Below are 20723 nucleotides of genomic sequence, written 5' to 3'. Positions count from 1 at the left end.
ACATAAAGAAAACAAAAATCCTCACAACTGGACCAATAAGCGACATCATTATAAACAGAGAAAAGATTGAATTTGTCAAGTATTTTATTTTACTTGGATCCACAATCAACACCCCTGGAAACAGCAGTCAAGAAATTAGAGGACGTATTGCATTGGGCAAATCTGCTGCAAAAGACTTCTTTAAAGTGTTGAAAACCAAGGATGTCATCTTGAGGGCTAAGGTGCTCCTGATCCAAGCCATGGTATTTTCAATGGCTTTGTATGCATGCAAAAGCTAGACAATGAATAAGGAAGGCTGGAGAAGAATTGATACCTTTGAATTATGGTGTTGGCAAAAATATGACTATACCATGGACTGCCAAAAGAATGAACAAATCTGTCTTGGAAGAAGTACAGCCAGAGTGCTCCTTAGAAGCAAGGATGGCGAGACTTTGTCTTAAATACTTTAGACACGTTATCAGGAGGGACCAGTTCCTGGAGAAGGACGTCATGCTTGGTAAAATAGAGGGTCAGTGAAAAAGAGGGAGACCCTCAACGAGATGAATTGACACAGTGGCTGCAACAATGGACCCAAAGATAATGATAGAGGGTGGCGCATGACCAGGCAGTGTTTCATTCTGTTCGGAATTGGGACTCGACAGCACCTAACAACATGTTTTTGTTTTGTTTTGTTTTAACTGAATCTAAACTTTTTAAAAATCTCATTTGAATTTGGGAGGCTTTCAAAAGATAAACGTATCATTGGGTAGTTTTTTCCTACAATGAAACAGATTTTAGAATCGTGTTCTGATAATAGATCCAAAGGCATTCAAACTAATAAAATCATTTTTTAAAAAAAGAAGAAAAATCTAATGTGAAAACGAAAAATAGTCTGTCTGCATAGAGTATTATCTTTCATAACCCAGAAATCGGCACTGTGCCGGAGATTTCTTAGTGTGGAGAGAAAAGCAACCCACCAAGAGTGAGAGTGAGTCACCAGGAGTGAGTTTAAATAAATTCTGTGTTTAAATGAATGAAATGCTGACAACTTGATCATAACCAGGCTGCTTTCTCACTATTACCACAATGAGTAAAATTTACATAGTCAATACTGAAGAGTGAAAGTTTTAAAAATGTGTTTAATTTAAGCTGTTTGTTAAAACATATGATCTATACTGAAAATTTCAAATGCTAATGATAATTAAAAATCAGAAATATTCTGGAAAGGATAAAGGACATTTTCCCAAGCTGTTTGCAATTGTTGCTATCCATTTTTTTTTTAATCACCCCATAAATCAGCAAATTATGGCAACCTTAACTCACCTTGAACAAATGTGCGTGCTTCTATTTAATTAGAAACTCCAAGAGGTTTTTGCTTCTTAAACCCTCACGTGGCCCATCTACAAGGAAGACAAACAAGCCAACCTTTTCTGCCTATGTGTAGAAACTTTATAATACCTGGAGAAAACAGTTACACAACTAAGAATTATAATATTTTCCTGTATTTAATAAAAGCTCAGGCAGCAATAATGTAAAATACTTCCATGTGCATAAACTATATACCTGCCTAGAGTTCATCAACTGTAAGAAAAAAAGGGCATTCAAACTGTTTAAAAATTCATTATGTGTTATCATTGCCACCTCTCCTGCCAATAAAAACACTGAACCCGCTACACTTGTGAGAATGGCAGTGCATCCTGCTACTGAGGAATCTGAGGCCCTCAAATGATCCATCAGGCTGCTCTGGGGCACCCTGGGCTGAGAGACTGGATTTACTCTGTCAAAGCTATCCCATCAGGTTGAGGTGCCTCTTCTTCAAGAAACAGAACAATGAGGAGGGGAGGTGAAGAGATGGGAGAGGATGGAAAGGGAGGAGAAGGGAGGGAAAGGGAGGGAAAAGGAGAGGAGGGAGACAGAGAGGAAAGGAAGGCAAAGGGGAGGGAAGGGGGGAGAAGGGGAGCAGAAGAGAGAAGGAGGGGAGAGGGAAATGTAGGGAAGGAGAGAAGGAAAGGGGAAAGGAGTGGAGGGGGGGATAAGAAAAGAGAAGAGAAAAAAGGGAAGACAGGGAGAAAGAGGGGAGGGGAGAGGAGAGGAGGGAAGGTGAGGGGAGGGAAAGGGGAAGGAGAGGGAAAGGAAAGGCAACGGAAGGGAGGAGAGAGTAGAAAAGAGGACAGTGGAGGGGAGGAGAGGGGAGAGAAAAAGAGTTGAAAGGAGGAGAGGAGAGAAGGCAGAGCAAAGGAGAAGGAAGGTGATGGGAAGGAAGCGGGTAAGAGGAGGGGAAGGGAAGGCAGGGGAAGGGAGGAGGGAGCAGAGGGGAGGGGAGGGCAGGAGAAAAGAGGAGAGGAGAGGGGAGAATACAGAGAGGGAAGGAGGGGGAAAGGGGAAGGGGAAGGGAAAGGTGAAGGGGAGGCCAGGGGAGGAGAATTGATCTTGGGTGCCATCCAGTTGGTTCCAACTCGTAGTGACCCTATGTACAACAGAACAAAACAGTGCCCAGTCCTGCGCCATCCTCACAATCATTGCTATGCTTGAGACCATTGTTGAGAGGACTGTGCCAATCCATCTCTTTGAGAGTCTTCCTCTATTTGACTAATTGTGCTTTAGGTGAACGTTTACAGCTTAAGTTAGTTTCTCATACAAATATTTGTACACGTATTGTCATGTGAACCTAGTTGCTATCCTTATAATGTGACAACACACTCCCCCTTCCAACCCCAGAATTTCCATGTCCGTTCAACCAGCATCTATCCCTTTCTGCCTTCTCATCTCACCTTTGGACAGGAGCTGCCCATTTAATCTCATGTATCTACTTGAACTAAGAAGCACACTCTTCACTAGTATTATAGTTTCCAGTCTAATCTTTGACTGAAGAGTTAGCTTTGGGAATGGTTTTCGTTCTGGGTTAACAGAGAGTCCAGAGGCCATGTCTTCTGCGGTTCCTCCAGTCTCAGTCAGACCATTAAGTCTGGCCTTTTTAGGTGAATTTGAGTTCTGCACTCCACTTTTCTCCTGCTCTGTCGGGGACTCTCTGTTGTGTTCCCTGTCAGGGCAGTTACTGATGGTAGCCAGGCACCATCTAGTTTTTCTGGTCTCAGGCTAATAGAGTCTCTGTTTTATGTGGCCCTTTCTGTATCTCGGGCTCATATTTTCCTTGTGTCTTGGGTGCTCTTCATTCTTCTTTGCTCCAAGTGGGTTGGGACCAATTGATGCATCTTAGGTGGCCGCTCACAAGCTTTTAAGACCCAGACAGCACTCACCAAAGTGTCATGCAGAACATTTTGTTAACAAACTTTGTTATGCCAATTGATCTAGATATCCCCAAAACCATGGTCACCACACCTCTGCCCCTGCTACTCTGTCCCTCCAAGTGTTTGATTGTGTTCAGGAAACTTCTTAGCTTTTGGTTTAGCCCAGTTGTGCTGACTTTCCCGGTATTATGTGTTGTCTTTCCCTTCACCAAAGATAATCCTTGTCTACTATCTGGTTAGTGATTTCCCCTCTCCCTCCCTTCCCACCCTCGTAACCAGCAAACAATATTTTTTTCTATGTTTAAACCTTTTCTTGAGTTCTTAAATTAGTGGTCTCATATGATATTTGTCCTTTTGCAACTGACTAATTTCACTCAGCGTAATACCTTCCAGAAGCATCCATGTTGTGAGATGTTTCAAAGATTCATCACTGTTCTTTACGGTAGCGGAGTATTCTATTGTGTGAATATACCATAATTTGTTTATCCATTTTTCAGTTGGTGGGCACCTATGTTGTTTCCATCTTTTTAATATTGTGAACTGTGCTGCAATTAACATGGGCATGCATAAATCTATTCTTGTGATGGCTCTGATTTCTCTAGGATATATTCCAAAGACTGGAATTGCTGGATCATATGGTAGGAAACCCTGGTCTCTTAGTGGTTAAGTGCTACGGCTGCTAACCAAAGGGTTGGCAGTTCGAGTCCACCATTTACCAGGCGCTCCTTGGAAACTCTATGGGGCAGTTCTACTCTGTCCTATAGGGTCACTATGAATCAGAATTGACTTGACGGCATTGGGTTTGGCTTTTTTTTTTTTTTTTTTTTTGTATGGTACTTCTATTTCTAGCTTCCAAATCAATTTCCAAAGTGGTTGCATCATTTTACATTGCCACTAGCAGTGTATAAGTATTTCAGTCTCTCCACAAGTTCTCCAGCGTTTATTATTTTGTGTCTTTTGGATTGATGTTAGCCTTGTTGGGCTGAGATGGTATCTCATTGTAGATTTGATTTGCATTTCTCTAATGGCTAACAATTGTGACCATTTCCTCATGTATCTGTTAGCCACCTGAATGTCTTCTTTGGTAAAGTGTTTGTTCATGTCCTTTGCCCATTTTTTAATTGATTCGTTTGTCTTTTTTTGTTGAAGTTTTACAGTATCTTGCAGATTTTAGAGATTAGACCCTGATCAGATATGTCATAGCCAAAATTTTTTCCAAGTCTGTAGGTTATGTTTTTACTCTTTTGGAGAAATATTTTAATGAGCATAAATAAGTATTTGATTTTTAGGACCTCCCAGTTACCTAGTTTCTCCTCTGGTGTTTGTGCATCATTAGTTACGTTTTCTATTCTGTTTATGCCATGTATTAGGGCTCCTAGTGTTGCCCCTATTTTTTCCTCCATGATCATTATCATTTTAGATTTTATATTTAGGTCTTTGATCGATTTTGAGTCAGTTTTTGTGCATGGAGTGAGGTACGGGTCTTGTTTCATTTTTTTGCAGATGAATATCCAGTTATGTCACCATCATTTGTTAAAGAGACTATCTTTCCCACATTTAATGGATTTTGGGCCTTTTGTCAAATATCAGCTGCTCATATGTGGATGAATTTATGTCTGGATTCTCAATTCTGTTCCATTGGTCTATGTATCTGTTGTTGTACCAGTACCAGGCTGTTTTGATTACCATGGTGGTATAACTGGTTTTAAAGTCAGGTGGTATGAGGCCTCCCACTTTGTTCTTCTTCTTCAGTAATGCTTTACTTACATGGGGCTTCTTCCCTTTCCACAGAAAGTGAGTGATCTGTTTCTCCATCTCATTAAAAAATGTGGTTGGAATTTGGATCTGAATTACATTGTATCTGCATATCGTTTTGGATAGAATTGACATTTTCACAATGTTGAGTCTTCCTGTCCCTGAGCAAGGTATGTTTTTCCACTTATATAGGTGTCTTTTGGTTTCCTACACTAGTGTCTTATAGTTTTCTTTGTATAGGTCTTTTTCGTCTCTGGTTAGATTTTTTCCTAAGTATTTTATCTTCTTTTTGTTTTTTTATTTTATCTTCTTGGGGGCTATTGTAAATGGTATGGATTTGGTGATTTCCTCTTCAATATTCTCTTTGTTGGTGTAGAGGAATCCAACTGATTTTTATATGTTTATCTGGTATCCTGATACTTTGCTGAATTCTTCTATTAGTTCCAGCAGTTTTGTTGCGGATTCTGTGGGGTTTTCTGTACATAAGATCATATCATCTGCAAGTAGGGATACTTTAACTTCTCCCTTACCAATCTTGATGCCCTTTATTTCTTTTTCTAGCCTAATTGCCCTGGCTGGTACCTCCAGAGCAATGTTGAATAAGAGTGATGATAAAGGGCATCCTGTCTGGTTCCTGTTCTCAAGGCAAATGCTTTCAGGCTCTTGTCATTTAGTATGATGTTGCCTGTTGGCTTTGTATAAATGTCCTTTATTATGTTGAGGAATTTCCCTTCTATTCCTATTTTGTTGAGAGTTTTTATCATGAATGGGTGTTGGACTTTGTCAAATGCCTTTTCTGCATCAATTGATAATATCATGTGGTTCTTAACTTTTGTTTTATTTATGTGATGGATTACATTAATTGTTTTTCTAACATTGAACCATCCCTGCATACCTAGTGTGAATCCCACTTGGTCATGGTGAATTATTTTTGTTGATATGTTGCTGAGTTCTATTGGCTAGAATTTTGTTGAGGATTTCTGTGTCCGTACTATAAAGGATATTGGTCTGTAATTTTGGAGTATTCCATCCTTTTCTATGCTCTGAAATACCTTTAGTAGTAAAGGTATTAATTGTTCTCTAAAAGTTTGGTAGAATTCTACAGTGAAGCTGTCAGGGTCAGGGATTTTTTTTTGGTTGGAAGTTTTTTAATTACCTCTTCAATCTCTTGTTATAGGTTTATTATGTTCTACCTCGGTTTGTGTTAGTTTAGGTAGGTAGTGTGTTTCCAGAAATTTGTCCATTTCCTCTAGGTTTTCAAATTTGTTGGAGTACAATTTTTCATAGTCTTCTGTTATGATTCTTTTATGCAGGGTTATTTGCTTCCTCTCCTGGTTTTCTTTTGTCAGTTCGGCCAGGGGTTTACACATTTTGTTGATCTTTTCAAAGAACCAGCTTTTGATCTTGTTAACTCTTTCAGTTGTTTTCATTCTCATTTGATTTTGTGAATTTCTTTATTCCATCTTTGATTTCTTCTATAACCCAGTAGTTTTTGAGCACGGTATTTTTCAATGTCTGTGTATTTTTTTGTTTGTTTGTTTTTTCTTTTTATTCCTTGGTTTTTCTGTTATCAATTTCTACTTTTCTGGCTTTATGGCCAGAAAAGATGCTTCGTAATATTTCGAGCTTTGGATTCTGTTAAGGCTTGTTTTGTGGCCTAATATGTGATCTACCTTGGAGAATGTTCCATGTACATTGGAAAAGAAAGTACACTTGTTTGCTGTCGGGTGGAGTGTTCTGTATATGTCTATGAGATCAAGTTGGTTGATTGTGGTATTTAGACCTTCCATGTCTGTCTTAGTCATCTAGTGCTGCTATAACAGAAATACCACAAGTGGATGGCTTTAACAGAGAAAAATTTATTTTCTCAGTCTAGTAGGCTAGAAGTCCAAATTCAGGATGTCAGCTTCAGGGGAAGGCTTTCTCTTCCCATTGGCTCTGGGGAAGCCCCTTGTCATCGATCTTCCCTGGGACTAGGAGCTTTTCTGCACAAGAACCCTGGGTCCAAAGGACACACTCTGCTCCCAGCACTGCTTTCTTGGTGGTATGAGGTCCCCAACTCTCTGCTTGCTTCCCTTGCCTTTTATCTCTTATAAGATAAGAGGTGATGCAGGCCACACTCCAGGGAAACTCCCTTTACACTGCATCAGGGATGTGACTTTAGTAAAGGTGTTACAATCCCACCCTAATTCTTTTTAACATAAAATTACAATCACAAAATGAAGGACAACCACGTAATACTGGGAATCATGGCCTAACCAAGTTGGCACATATTTTTTAGGGGACACAATTCAATTCATGACAGTATCTTTATTGAGTTTCTTTCTGGATGTTCTGTCCTTCACTGAAAGTGATGTGTTGAAGTCTCTTACTATTATTGTGCAGCTTTCTATTTCGCTTTTTTAATGCTGTTAGAGTTTGTTTTATGTATTTTGGAGCCCTGTCATTTGGTGCATAAATATTTACTGTGGTTATGTCCTCCTAGTATATTGACTAATCATTATATAGTGTCCTTCCTTAGCCTTTGTGGTGGATTTTGCCTTAAAGTCTATTTCATCAGAGATCAATATTGTCACTCTTGCTGTTTTTTGATTGTTGTTTGCTTGATGTATTTTTTTCCGTTCTTTGAGTTTTAGCTTTTTTATGTCTTTGAGTCTAAGGCGTGTCTCTCTTAGACAGCACATAGATGGATCATGTTTTTTATCCATTCCACCACTCTCTGTCTCTTTATGGTTGCATTTAGCCCATTTACATTCAGTGTAATTATTGATAGGTATGAGTTTAGTGCTGTTATTTTGACATTATTTTTGTGTGTGTTGTTGGCACTTCCTTTGTTCCACTTAATTTTCTGTGCTGATTGTTTTTATGTATTTTCTTTTCATCTTTTTCATTGTTGATTTTGTATTTGCTGTCTTCATGTTTTTCTTGCTTTTTATTTTGATGTGTAAGGTTGTTAGTTTTCTTTGTGGTTACCTTAACATTTACCTCTATTTTTCTAAGTTTAAACCAATCTTTTATTTCTTTATATCACCTTGACTTCCTCTCCATATGAAAGTTCTATGACTACATTATTTACTACCTCTTTTTGTTTTAATGTTGTCATCTTTTACATATTGAAATCCCTGTTTCTCTATTTTCAGTGTTTTAGCTTTGATTTATCTTTTTGACTTCCCTATCTGGGTTGATATCCGATTGTTCTGTCCTGTGTTCTAGTCTTGAGTTGTTAGCTGATGTTATTGATTTTCTAACTGGAGGATTCTCACAGTATTTCTTGTAATTTTGGCTTGGTTTTTACAAATTCTCTACCCTTCTGTTTATCTGGAATTGTCCTAATTTTGCCATCACTTCTGAGGAAAGTTTTGATAGATATATAATTATTGGCTGGTAATTTTTTTCCTTCAAGGATTTATATATGTCACCCCACTGCTTTCTTGCCTGCATGGTTTCTGCTGAGTAGTCCAGGCTTAGTCTTATTGATGTTCCTCTGTAGACGACTTTTCATTTATCCCTAAATGCTCTTAAAATTCTCTCTTTATCTTTGGTTTTGGCAAGTTTGATTGTAATATGTCTTGGTGACTTTTTTGGGGGATCTACCCTGTGTGGTGTTCAATGAGCTTCTCAGAAAGGCATCTTCTCATCTTTCACGACATCAGGGAAGTTTTCTGCCAACAAATCTTCAACAGTTCTCTCTGTATTTTCTTTATCTCCCTCTGCTCTGGTACTCCAGTCACCCTTAGGTTATTCCTCTTGATGTAGTCCCCCATAATTCTTAGGGTTTCTTCTTCTTTTTAATTCTTTTATCTGATTTTTCCCCGAATAAGTTGATGTCAAGTGCTTTATCTTCAATGTCACTAATTCTGACTTCCATTGCCTCAGTTATGCTCCTGTGACTTTCTATTGAGTTGTCTAATTCTGAAATTTTATTGTTAATCTTTTGGATTTCTTTTTGCTACCTCTCTATGGATTCTTGCAACCTGTTAAATTTGTTATTATGCTCTTGTATAACCTTCTTAGATCCCTCTGTTGCTTTGTCTGTGTATTCCTTGGCTTGTTCTGCATTTTGCCTGATCTCCTTCTGGATGTCTTGAAGAGCTCTGTATATTAATTTTTTGAATTCTACCTCTGGTAATTCCGAGAAGTTATCTTCCTCCAGAAAGTTTCTTGGTTCTTTGTTTTGGTCGTTTGCTGATGCCATCATGATCTGCCTCTTTATGGGATTTAATATTGACTGTTGTCTCCCAGCTATTCATAAGTTATTATATTTATTTATTTTATGTTTGCTTACTGTGTCCAGGAAACCTTGGTGGCATAGTGGTTAAGTGCTATGGTTGCTAACCAAAAGGTCAGAAGTTCAAATCTGCCAGGTGCTCCACGGAAACTTTATTGGGCAGTTCTACTCTGTCCTATAGGGTTGCTATGAGTCAGAATCAACTCGACGGCAGTAGGTTTAGTTTGGTTTTGGGTACTGTGTCCCAGCTCCTTGTTTTGTTTTCATATGCCCAGATAGGTTGGTCACATGAGCTACTTTGATTATTGACATCTTTGAAGCTGTCATGTCCTGTCACCTGGTGGTTAGAGTTGCTACTCAGCATGTGAACCCAGGACTCCATTTGTTTTTCTTATGTGGATTCAGCTCAAGAGTACAGGTCATTGGTTGCTTGAGTGTGTGGTGCAGATTCCCACCTACAGTCCTAGACAGGCAGCAGTGATTGGAGTAGGCACAAGTGTATGGCTACAGTAGGGGTCATGTGCTGAGCATGGCAGGGACTTATGGCTGTCCCTGAGTATCTGGGTAGGAAGTGTGTCCCTGTTCCCTAGAGCACATGGTGGGTGGGTTTTGCAGCCAGACTTTGGGCACCCAGTGCTGTTGGCTGTAAGGACCGGGAGGCACCACTTATTCTCACACCCCTGTCTCTGGTAGCTAGGTGGAGTGGGTGGATCCACCAGTCCTCAGGTCCCTGATGTGGGTAGGTGAGGACCCTGTTTAATAGGCAGGGTGGTGTCAAATGTCACATATCTGCCACTCCCCCTTAGCTGTTGCAGTTGAAAAAGGGTTCGGGTATATACCTTGTTGTCCTGTGCTAATGAGGGCCTACACTGTTGAAACGGCCCTGCAGAAGTCTAGGCAGTGGTGAAGGGCATTCAGTATCTGTGGACCACTTATGCCTGTACCTAGGCAAAGGGGCTGGGTCTGCCCTGAGTTCCTGTCTGAAGGGAGCCGGCAGATAATTTTTTCCTGTTTGTTAATTTGTTCCCTCTCCAAAGCTGGGAGAATGGTTCGTGGTGCACAATGGATCCTACTTCCAGCCCAGGGGGTGCAGCAATCACTGAAACCGGACCAGGAACTGGAGCAGAGTGGGGAGGGGACAGGTAAACGGGAGAGAGGTACTTTCCAAACGGGGGAAGGCTAGACACTTGTACTTATCTTTCACCAGTACAGTGCTGCTTCTCCCTAGTTCCAGAGGCTTGAGCAGATTCACCATCACTCATTTCTCCCATTGTGGAAAATGTGTCTCGAGTGCTACTGCTTGCCTCGGCCCTCAGGTGACAGCTAATCCAGCCTGCAGGGTGCCAGCCAAGTCAGGTCTGCCAAATCCTTCCTGCTTCTGAACTGTCTCTCCCTCTCCCTACTGCTCATTCCAACTCCTCAACTTTGCCTTTGCTGTTCAGGGCTCCTAGATTTTCATGTATAATCCATTCAATTGTTTTTTCGGGTCTTTGTTGTAAGAGGGACCACAGGAAGCATCTGACTACTCCACCATCTTGGCCCCACCTCTCTTTTGATTTCTTGACTGCTGATTCCATGGGTGTTTATTGTGAATTCAAGTAAAATGAAATGCTTGACAACTTCAATCTTTTCTCCATTTATCATTATATTGTTTGCTGCTCCAGTTTTGAGGATTTTTTCTTTCTTTTTGTTGAGGTGCAATCCATATTGAAGGCTGTAGTCCTTCAAATCCTCTTCACTTTCACCAAACAACGTTGTGTCATCTGCATAACACAGGTTGTTAACAAATCTTCCTCTAATACTGGTGCCCCATTCTTCTTCATATAGTCCAGCTTCTGGAATTATTTATTCAGCATACAGATTGAACAAATATGGTGAAAGAATACAACCCTGACACGTAGTTTTCCTGACTTTAAACCATGCAATATCCCCCCATTCTTTCTTGTTCTATGTCCAGCTCCTCATGAGCACAATTAAGTGTTCTGGAATTCCCATTCTTCACAATGTTATCCATAATTTGTTATGGTCCACAGAGTCGATTGCCTTTGTAAGTCAATAAAATGCAGGTAAACATCTTTCTGGTAGACTTGCTTTCAGGCAAGATCCACCTGACATCAGCAATGGTATCCCTCATTTCACGACCTCTTCTGAATCTCTAGTTTGAATTTCTAGCATTTCCCTGTCTGTGGACTGTTACAACTGTTTTTGAATTATCTTCAACAAAATTTTAATTGTGTGTGATATTAATGATATTGTTCAATAATGTCCACATTCTGTTGGATCACCTTTCTTTGGAATGAACACAAATATGGGTCTTTTCCAGTATGTTGGCCAGGTAGCTGTCTTCCAAACTTCTTCACATAAACAAATGAGCACCTCCAGTGTTGCATCTGTTTGATGAAACATCTCAGTTGGTCTTTTGTCAATTCCTGGAGCCTTTTTTTCACCAGTGCCTTTAGTGCAGCTTGGACTTCTTCCTTCAATACTTTTGGTTCTTGTGATCATATGCTACCTCCTGAAATGGCTGAATTTCAAACAACTCTTTTGGGTACAGTGACTGTGTATTCCTTCCATCTTCTTTTGATGCTTCCTGCATTGTTCAACATTTTGTCCATAGAATCCTTCAACATTGCAACTGAAGTCTTGAATTTTTCCTTCAGTTCTTTCAGCTTGAGAAATGCCATTTATGTTTTTTCCCTTTGGTTTTCTAACTTTAGGTCTTTGCACATTTCATTATAATACTTTACACTGTCTTCCCCAACTGCCCTTTGAAATCTTCTATTCAGTTCTTTTACTTCATCATTTCTTCCATTCACTTTAGCTACTCTGCTTTCAAAAGTAAGTTTCAGAGTCTCTTCTGACATTCATTTTTTTTTTTCTTTCTTTCCTGACTTTTAATAACTTTTTGCTTTTTTCATGTATGATATCCTTGATGTCATCATACAACTCTTCTGGTCTTCAGTCTTTAGTGTTCAATGTGTCAAATCTGTTCTTGAGATGTTTCCTGAATTCAGGTGGGATATACTCAAGATTGTACTTTCACTCTCATGGACTTGTTCTAGTTTCTTCAGCTTCAACTTGATCTTGCATAAGAGCAATTGATGGTCTGTTCCACAGTCAGCCTCTGACATTGTTCTGACTGATCATATTGAGCTTCTCCATCATGTTCTTCCACAGATGTAGTCAGTTTGACTCCTGTGTATTCCATCTGGTGAGGTCCATGTGTATAGTCACCATTTATGTGGTTGAAAAAAGTTATTTGCAATGGATAGGTCAGTGACCTTGCAAAATTCTATCATGACATCTCTGGTGCCATTTCTATCACCAATGCCATGTTTTCCTACTACTAATCGTTCTTCTTGGTTTCAAACATTTGCATTCCAATCACCAGTAATTATCAATGCATTTTAAATGCATGTTTGATCAATTTCAGACTGCAGGAGTTGATAAAAAAATCTTCTATTTCACCATCTTTGCCATTAGTGGTTGGAGAGTAAATTTGAATAACAGTCATATTAACTGGTCTTCCTTATTGGCTTATGCATATTATCCAATCATTGACAGCTTGGACTTCAGGATAAATCTTGAAATGTTCTTTTTGAGAATGAATGCAACACCACTCCTCTTAATTTGCCTTTCCTAGCTTAGTAAAAAAAAAAAAAAAAATTTTTTTTTTTTTTTTTTTATCATTCAAAATGGTCAAAACTAGTCCATTTCAGCTCACTAATGCTTAGGATATGATGATTTCTAATTTTCCTAGATTCATACTTAATATGCTACATGTTCTGATTGTTAATGGATGTTTGTAGCTGTTTCTTCTCATTTTGAGTCATGCCATATCAGCAAATGAAGGTCCCAAAATCTTTAATCCTTCCATTCACATCATTAAGGTCAACTCTACTTCAAGGAGGCAGCTCTTCCCTGGTCATATTTTGAGCACCTTTTAACCTAAAGAAATCATCTTCCAGCACTATATTAGACAATATTCTGCTACTATCCATTAGGTTTTCGCTGGTCAATCTTTTTTGGAAGTAGATGGCCAAATTCTTCTTCCTAGTCTGTCTTAGTTTGGGAATTCCACTAAAACCTGTCTACCATGGATGACTCTGCTGGTATTTGAAATACCTTTGGCATAGCTTCCAGTACCACAGCAACCTGTAAACCACTACAGTATGACAAACTGCAGACAAGTGGTAGGGAATACTAGTGCACAGTGAAGTAAAAGGCCTTACAGATAATGTGGTTCTAAAACGTTGCTCACCTTTGTAGCACTCAGTTCCTCCACTTGTACAATGAGAAGGTTGAATCCTAAAGCTTCAGTTGTTCATATTTCATCAATATTTCATAACTGTAAACTTGTGGCTTTGTTGTCACAAGGTGGAATCCTAAAACCATCACCCTTGGGTTGATTTTTTTTTTCCAGGTGAACCAGTCAATGGACTCAGTGGTACTTTATTAGTTAGTTTTGATACTTCCATGATGATTCTTTTCCAACTAATTTCATACCATGGCCTTAGGATTAGAGGAGCCCTGGTGGCCCAGTGGTTAAAGCACTTGGCTGATAACCAAAAGGTCATTGTTTGCAAACTACCAGTCACTCCAAGGGAGAAAGATGTGACAGTCTGCTTCCATAAAGATTTCAGCCTTGGAAACCCAATGCAGCAGTTCTCCTCTGTACTATAGGGTCACTGTGAGTCAGAATCAACTTCATAGCAATGGGTTACCTTACAATTAAACACTCAGATGCTAACCAAAAGTTTGGCAGTTGAAACCCACCCAGTGGCTCTGCAGGAAAAACACCTGGCGACCTGCTCCCATAAAGATTACAGCTTAGAAAACCCTATGGGGCAGTTCTGCTCCATCACATGGGACCAATATAAGTCAGAATTGATTAGATGACACCTAAAAAAAAAATTTTTTTTTTTTTAACAACAACAACTTATTGAACTTTACTTTGGTATATTTTTGATAATCACACTTGAGCTACAGAAAGCATAGAAATAGAGAAAGTGAATCTGAAAATTTTCTCCTGGAGAAACCATGCAGGCAAGAAGGCAATGGGGTGACATACATAAAACCTTGAAAGAAAAAAATTGCCAACCAAGAATAATATACCCTTAAAAACTTTTATTTAAATATGATGGTGAAATTAGGACATTTCCAGATAAAAAGTAATTAAGTGAATATGTAAAAACCAAACCAAGCTTACGAAAATTATTAAAGGGAGTCCTTCAGTCTGAGAACAAAGAACATCAGACCACAGCCTGAATCTAGGACCCAAGATTGTAACAGCCAGATATGAACCTAGGAAATATACTCTCAAAGGCTATCCAAAACCAAAACAATTGCAACAGGGAACCACAAAGTTTAAACTGTAAATGACAAAAATGTCAGAAAAATAAAAGAGGGAATAAATGGTGTAGGTATAGAACATTCTAATGGAGAGGAAGGCAAGGCCATACCAAGTAATATAAGACTGGTTCAAGCCTAGGAAAATAAGGGTAAATTTCAAGGTAACCACAAAGAAAGTTAACAAATCTACTCATCAAAATAAAGAAGAAAAACATGAAGTCTCAATAAAAACAAAATCTATGAAAACAAAAGGAATGAAAAAGAAATCCACAAACAAAAGAAACTCAGCACAGGAGAGTAATAGGAACAAAGAAAATACTAGCACCACAAAAAAAAAGCACTACAAAGTGACAGCAATAAACTCACACCTATCAATAATTACACTGAATGTAAATGGCCTAAATGCACCCATAAAGAGACACAGAGTAACAGAATGGATTAGAAAAACAGGATCCATCAATATGCTGTCTACAAGAGACACACCTTAGAAACAAAGACGTAAATTTATTGAAAATCAAAAGATGGAAAAAAATATATCAAGCAAATAAGTACCCAAAAAGAGCAGGAGTGGCAATACTAATCTCAGATAAAGCAGGCTTTAAAACAAAATCTACCATAAAAGACAAAGAAGGGCACTATCTAATGATTAAAGGGACGATCCATCATGAAGACTTAACCATAAAACATCTACACACCCAATGATGGGGTCCAAAATACATAACGACAAATGCTAACAGCACTGAAAACAGAAATTGAAAGTTCCAAAACAATAGTAGGAGACTTCAACACACCACTCTCAGTAAAGGACAGAATATCTAGAAAGAAACTCAGCAAAGGTACAGAAGAGGTATAGAGTACAATCAGCCAACTTGATTCATAAACGTACATAGAACACTCCACCCAACAGCTGCAAAGTACACATTCTTTTCCAATGCCCACAGAACGTTCTCTAGAATAGACCACATCTTAGGCCACAGAGCAACCCTCAATAAAATCCAAAGCACTGAGATAAACAAAGTATCTTCTCTGACCACAATGCCATCAAAGTAGAAATTAACAACAGGCAGAGTAAGGGAAGAAAAAGTCAATTACCTGGAAACTGAATACCAACCTGCTTAAAAACCTCTGGGTAATGGAAGAAATCAAAGATGGAATCAAAAAGTTCCTAGAATCAAATGAAAATGAAAACATATTATACCAAAACTTTTGGGACACAGCAAAGGCTGTCCTCAGAGGTCAATTTATAGCAATAGATGCACATATCATAAAAGAAGAAAGGGACAAAATCAAAACATTAGTTACAGAACTTGAACAAACAGAAAGAGAACAGCAAAAGAAGCCCACAGCTACCAGAAGAACGGAAATAATAAAGATTACAGCAGAAATAAATGAAACTGAGAATAGAAAAATAGAAAGACTCAACAAAACCAAAAGTTGATTCTTTGAAAGGATCAACAAAATTGACAAACCACTGCCCACACTGACAAAAGAAAAACAGGAGAGAGCATGAATAACTCAAATAAGGAATTAAATGGGAGAGAATACAACAGATCCAGCTGAAATAAAAAGGATCATAAAAGAGTATTATGAAAAACTATACTCCAACAAATTTGAAAACCTAGATGAAAGGGACAAATTTCTAGAAATACACTACCTATGCAAACTAACACAAAATGATTTTGAAAATCTGAACAGCCTCATAACAAGAGAAGAGATTGAAAAAGTAATTAAAAAAAAAAAAAAAAAAACTCCCAGCCAAAACAATCCACAGCCCAGATGGCTTCACTGGAGAATTCTACTGAACATTCAGAGAAGAGCTTATACCAGTACTATTCAAACTATTTCAGAACATAGAAAAGGAAAAGATACTTCAGAATTCATTCTATGAAAACAGCATAAACCCGATACTAAAACCAGGCGAAGACACTGCAAAAAAAGAAAATTATACACCAATAATCCTCATGAATATAGATGCAAAACTTCTCAACAAAATTCTAGCCAATAGATTTCAGCATCATATCAAAAAAATAACACACCAAGACCAAGTAGGGTTCATATCAGGTATGCAAGGTTGGTTCAACATTAGAAAATCAATCAGCGTAATCCACCACTTAAATAAAAGGAAAGAAAAGAATCACATGATCATCTCAGTCAACCCAGAAGAGGTATTTGACCAAGTTCAACACCCATTCCTGATAAAAACTCTCAATAAAATAGGTATAGAAAGGAAATTTCTCAACATAATAAAGGGTATCTATGCAAAACCAATGGCCAACATCATTCTCAATGGAAAGGCTGAAATCATTCCCCTTGAGAACAGAAACAATACAAGGGTATTGTCACCACTTCTGTTTAACATTGTGTTGGAAGTCTCAGCTAGAGCAATAAGGCAAGAAACAGAAATAAAGAGTATCCAAATTGGTAATGAGGAAGTTAAACCATCCCCATTTGAGGATGATGTGATACTTTAATTAGAACATCCAAAAGACTCCGCGAGTAAACTACTGGAACTAATACAAAGACTCAGCAGAGCAGCAGGATACAAGATAAACATACAAAAATCAGTTGGATTCCTATACGCCAATAAAGAGAAGGATGAAAAGGAAATCAAAAAAGCAATACCATTTGTAATAGCCCCTAAAAAAAATGAAATAATTTGGAATAAATCTAACCAGGGATGTAAAACAACTATACAAAGAAAACTACAAAACACTACTGCAAGAAACCAAAAGAGATGTACGTAAATAGAAAAACATACCATGCTCGTGGAAAGGTAGAGTCAACTTTGTGAAAATGACCATTCTACCCAAAGCGATTTACAAATACAATGCAATACCGATTCAAATACCAACAACATTCTTTAAAGAGATGGAAAAACTTATCATTAACTTTATATGGAAAGGGAAGAAGCCCCAGATAAGTAAAGCACTATTAAAGAAGAAGAATAAAGTAGGAGGATTCACACTACCTGACCTCAGAACTTACTATACAGCTACGGTAGTCAAAACAGCCTGGTACTGGTACGAAGACAAATACATTGACCAATGGAACAGAATTGAGAATCCAGATGTAAATTCTTCTACCTATGGTCACCTGATCTTCAACAAGGGCCCAAAGTCCATCAAATGGGAAAAAGACAGTCTTTTTAAGAAATGGTGCTGGCAAAACTGGATGTGCATCTGCAAAAAAATGAAACAGGACGCATATCTCATGCCATATACAAAAACTAACTCAAAATGAATCAAAGGCCTAAATATAAAGCCAAAAGAAGAAAAAATAAGATCAACACTAAAGGGCCTAATACACAGCATTAACAGAATATAAATCACAACCAACAACACACAATCTCCAGAGGATAAGCTAGGTAACTGGGATCTTCTAAAAATCAAACACTTATGCTCATCAAAAACTTCACCAAAAAAGTAAAAAGAGACTGTACAGACTGGGAAAAAATATTTTGGCTATTACAAATCAGACAAAGTCCTAATCTCTAAAATCTGCAAGAAAATCCAACATCTTTACAACAAAAGGACAAATAATCCAATTAAAAAATGGGTAAAGGAAATGAACAGACACTTCACCAAAGAAGACATTCAAGCAGCCAACAGACACATGAGGAAATGCTCACAATCTCTAGCCATCAGAAAAATGCAAATAAAAACCACAATGAGATACCATCTCACCCCAGCATTACTGGCACGAATCACTAAAACAGAAAACAAGTGTTGGAGAGGCTGTGGGGAGATCAGAACTCTTGTGCACTGCTGGTGGGAATTCAAAAGGATACAGCATTTTTGGAAAGCAATATGGCACTTCCTTAAAAAGATACAAATAGAAGAAATACCATATGATCCAGCAATCCCACTCCTAGGAATATATCCTAGAGAAATAAGAGTCGTCACATGAATAGATATACATACACCCATGTTTATTGCAGCATTGTTCCCAACAGCAAATAGATGGAAACAACCTAGATGTCCATCAACAGATGAATGGATAAACAAACTGTGGTACACACAATGGAGAATTAGGCAACGCTAAAGAACAGCAATGAATGTGTAAAGTATCTCGTAATATGGATGCATCTGGAGGACATTATACTAAGTGAAATACGTCAATCACAAAAGGACAATTATTGTATGAGACCACTGCTGTAAAAATTCTCGAAAAGGTTTACATACAAAGAGAAACAATATTTGATGGTTACAAGGGAGGGGAGGAGTGGGGATGGAAAAACACTTAATAGCACAATAGATAAGCAGTAACTTTGATGAGGGTAAGACAGTACACAATACTGGGGAAGCCAGCACTACCTGTACAAGGCAAGGCCATGGTAGCTCCATAGACACATCCAAACTCCCTGAAGGACCCAATTGCTAGGCTGAGGTCTGTGGGGACCATGATCTCAGGAAACATCTAGCTCAATTGGCATAACAGAGTTTATGAAGAATATGTTCTACATTCTACGTTGGTGGCCAGCGTCTGGGGTCTTAAAAGCCTGTGAGTGGCCATCTAGGATACTGCACTGGTCTCACCTCTTCGGGAGCAAGGAAGAATAAATGAAACTAAAGAAATAAGGGAAACATTAGTCCAATGGACCACATCTACCACAGCCTCCATCAGACTGAGTCCAGTACAACTAGATGGTGCCTGGCTATCACCAATGACTGCTCTGACAGAGATCACAATAGAGGGTCCCCGACATAGCTGGAGAAAAAATGTAGAACAAAATTCTAACTCAAAAAGAAAGACCAGACTTGCTGGCCTAAGAGAGACTGGAGAAACCCTGAGAGTACCGCCCCTGGGCAACCTTTCACCTCAGTAATGGGGCCACTTCTGAGATTCACCCTTCAGGCAAATGTTGCACAGGCCCATGGAACAAAACAAGAGTACAGGGGTGCACCTGCCCTGGAGCAGGGACTGGAAGGTAGGAGGAACAGGAAAGTTGGTAACAGGGAACCCAGGATAGAGAAAGGAGAGTGTTTGCACGTCGTGGTGTTGTTAACCAATGTCATACAATAATGCGTGTACTAACTGATGAGAAACTAGTTTGTTCTGTAAACCTTCAATAAAAAAAGAAATAAATAATTTTCTTCTGGGCAGTTTGACCAACTATCGTGTCTCAATTGTAACGTCTTCTCTATCATCCCAGTATATTGACCCAAATAACGCTCAAATTAACTCAATATTTAGCAGAAAAAGTCAAAACATGCTGAAGACCAGAAAGTAATTGGTTCGTTCCATCCTGTCCACAGAAGTTTCCCATATGCAATTCCAGAGATCGTCCCAGCATACCAAAGAATTGGGCAAGACAACTCTTTGGACTCCACCATGTAAAATCATGGTGAAAATTCCGGAAACTTTGTTTATTCATTCAAAAAAAAAAAAAAAACTGAAGGTTCACTATGTTCCAAGCACCTTGTACCTCTTAAGAATATTGAATGAATAATGCAAACACATTTCATAAGTTGTGTGACCAACTCTAAAAGGCTGAAGACAGTGAAAAAGGAATCTTACATTTCCAACTGTCTAGTTGTATGAACTTACTCAAATTCTAAGGCTTTTTTTCCTCACTAGTAAAAATTTTTTTTTTTTTCCTGGGGAAACAGATATTCTACAATTCCTAATACAGTTAACTGACTGTAGAATGAGTTCAAAAAACAATATCATCTATTATGATTATTATCACCATAACCAATGTCATTTCCCAGAATGGATGTTTTAATTTCTAAAGACCAACAGGAGAGCACAGAAGATTCCACTGGGTTTCTGACAAAAAAAAAAAAAATCAAGCTGTGACAATGCATGAAGTCCAAGCTTTATCTGTCAGCAGAAAGTCTCTCGGGCATTCTGCATTTCTTTGAAGAAGTCAGTTGCTGGCTTATTGATCAGCTGAGCTCATATTTACCAGAGAAAAAGATGTTAGAAAAACACTCACTAAAAGCTTCATGCTGGGAGTTAGATGAGCAACTATGGGCATTTACTCTCTAGTCACAGACCCCAGGAATGACCTCTCCACACACTCAGCACTAGGTGGAATAATGTTGAGAAGACCAATGGGTGCTAACAGAAATTTGATTTAAAGCTTTATAAAGCTGTTAAGACTGTGGACCTTGGGAGTTAAGGTGGCAACATGGTAGCCCGAGTCAGAGTAAAAGGGC

This window comes from Elephas maximus, chromosome 23 (genome assembly GCF_024166365.1).
Source record: "Elephas maximus indicus isolate mEleMax1 chromosome 23, mEleMax1 primary haplotype, whole genome shotgun sequence".
NCBI lineage: Eukaryota > Metazoa > Chordata > Mammalia > Proboscidea > Elephantidae > Elephas > Elephas maximus.
Note: the sequence above shows the minus strand (reverse complement) of the source record.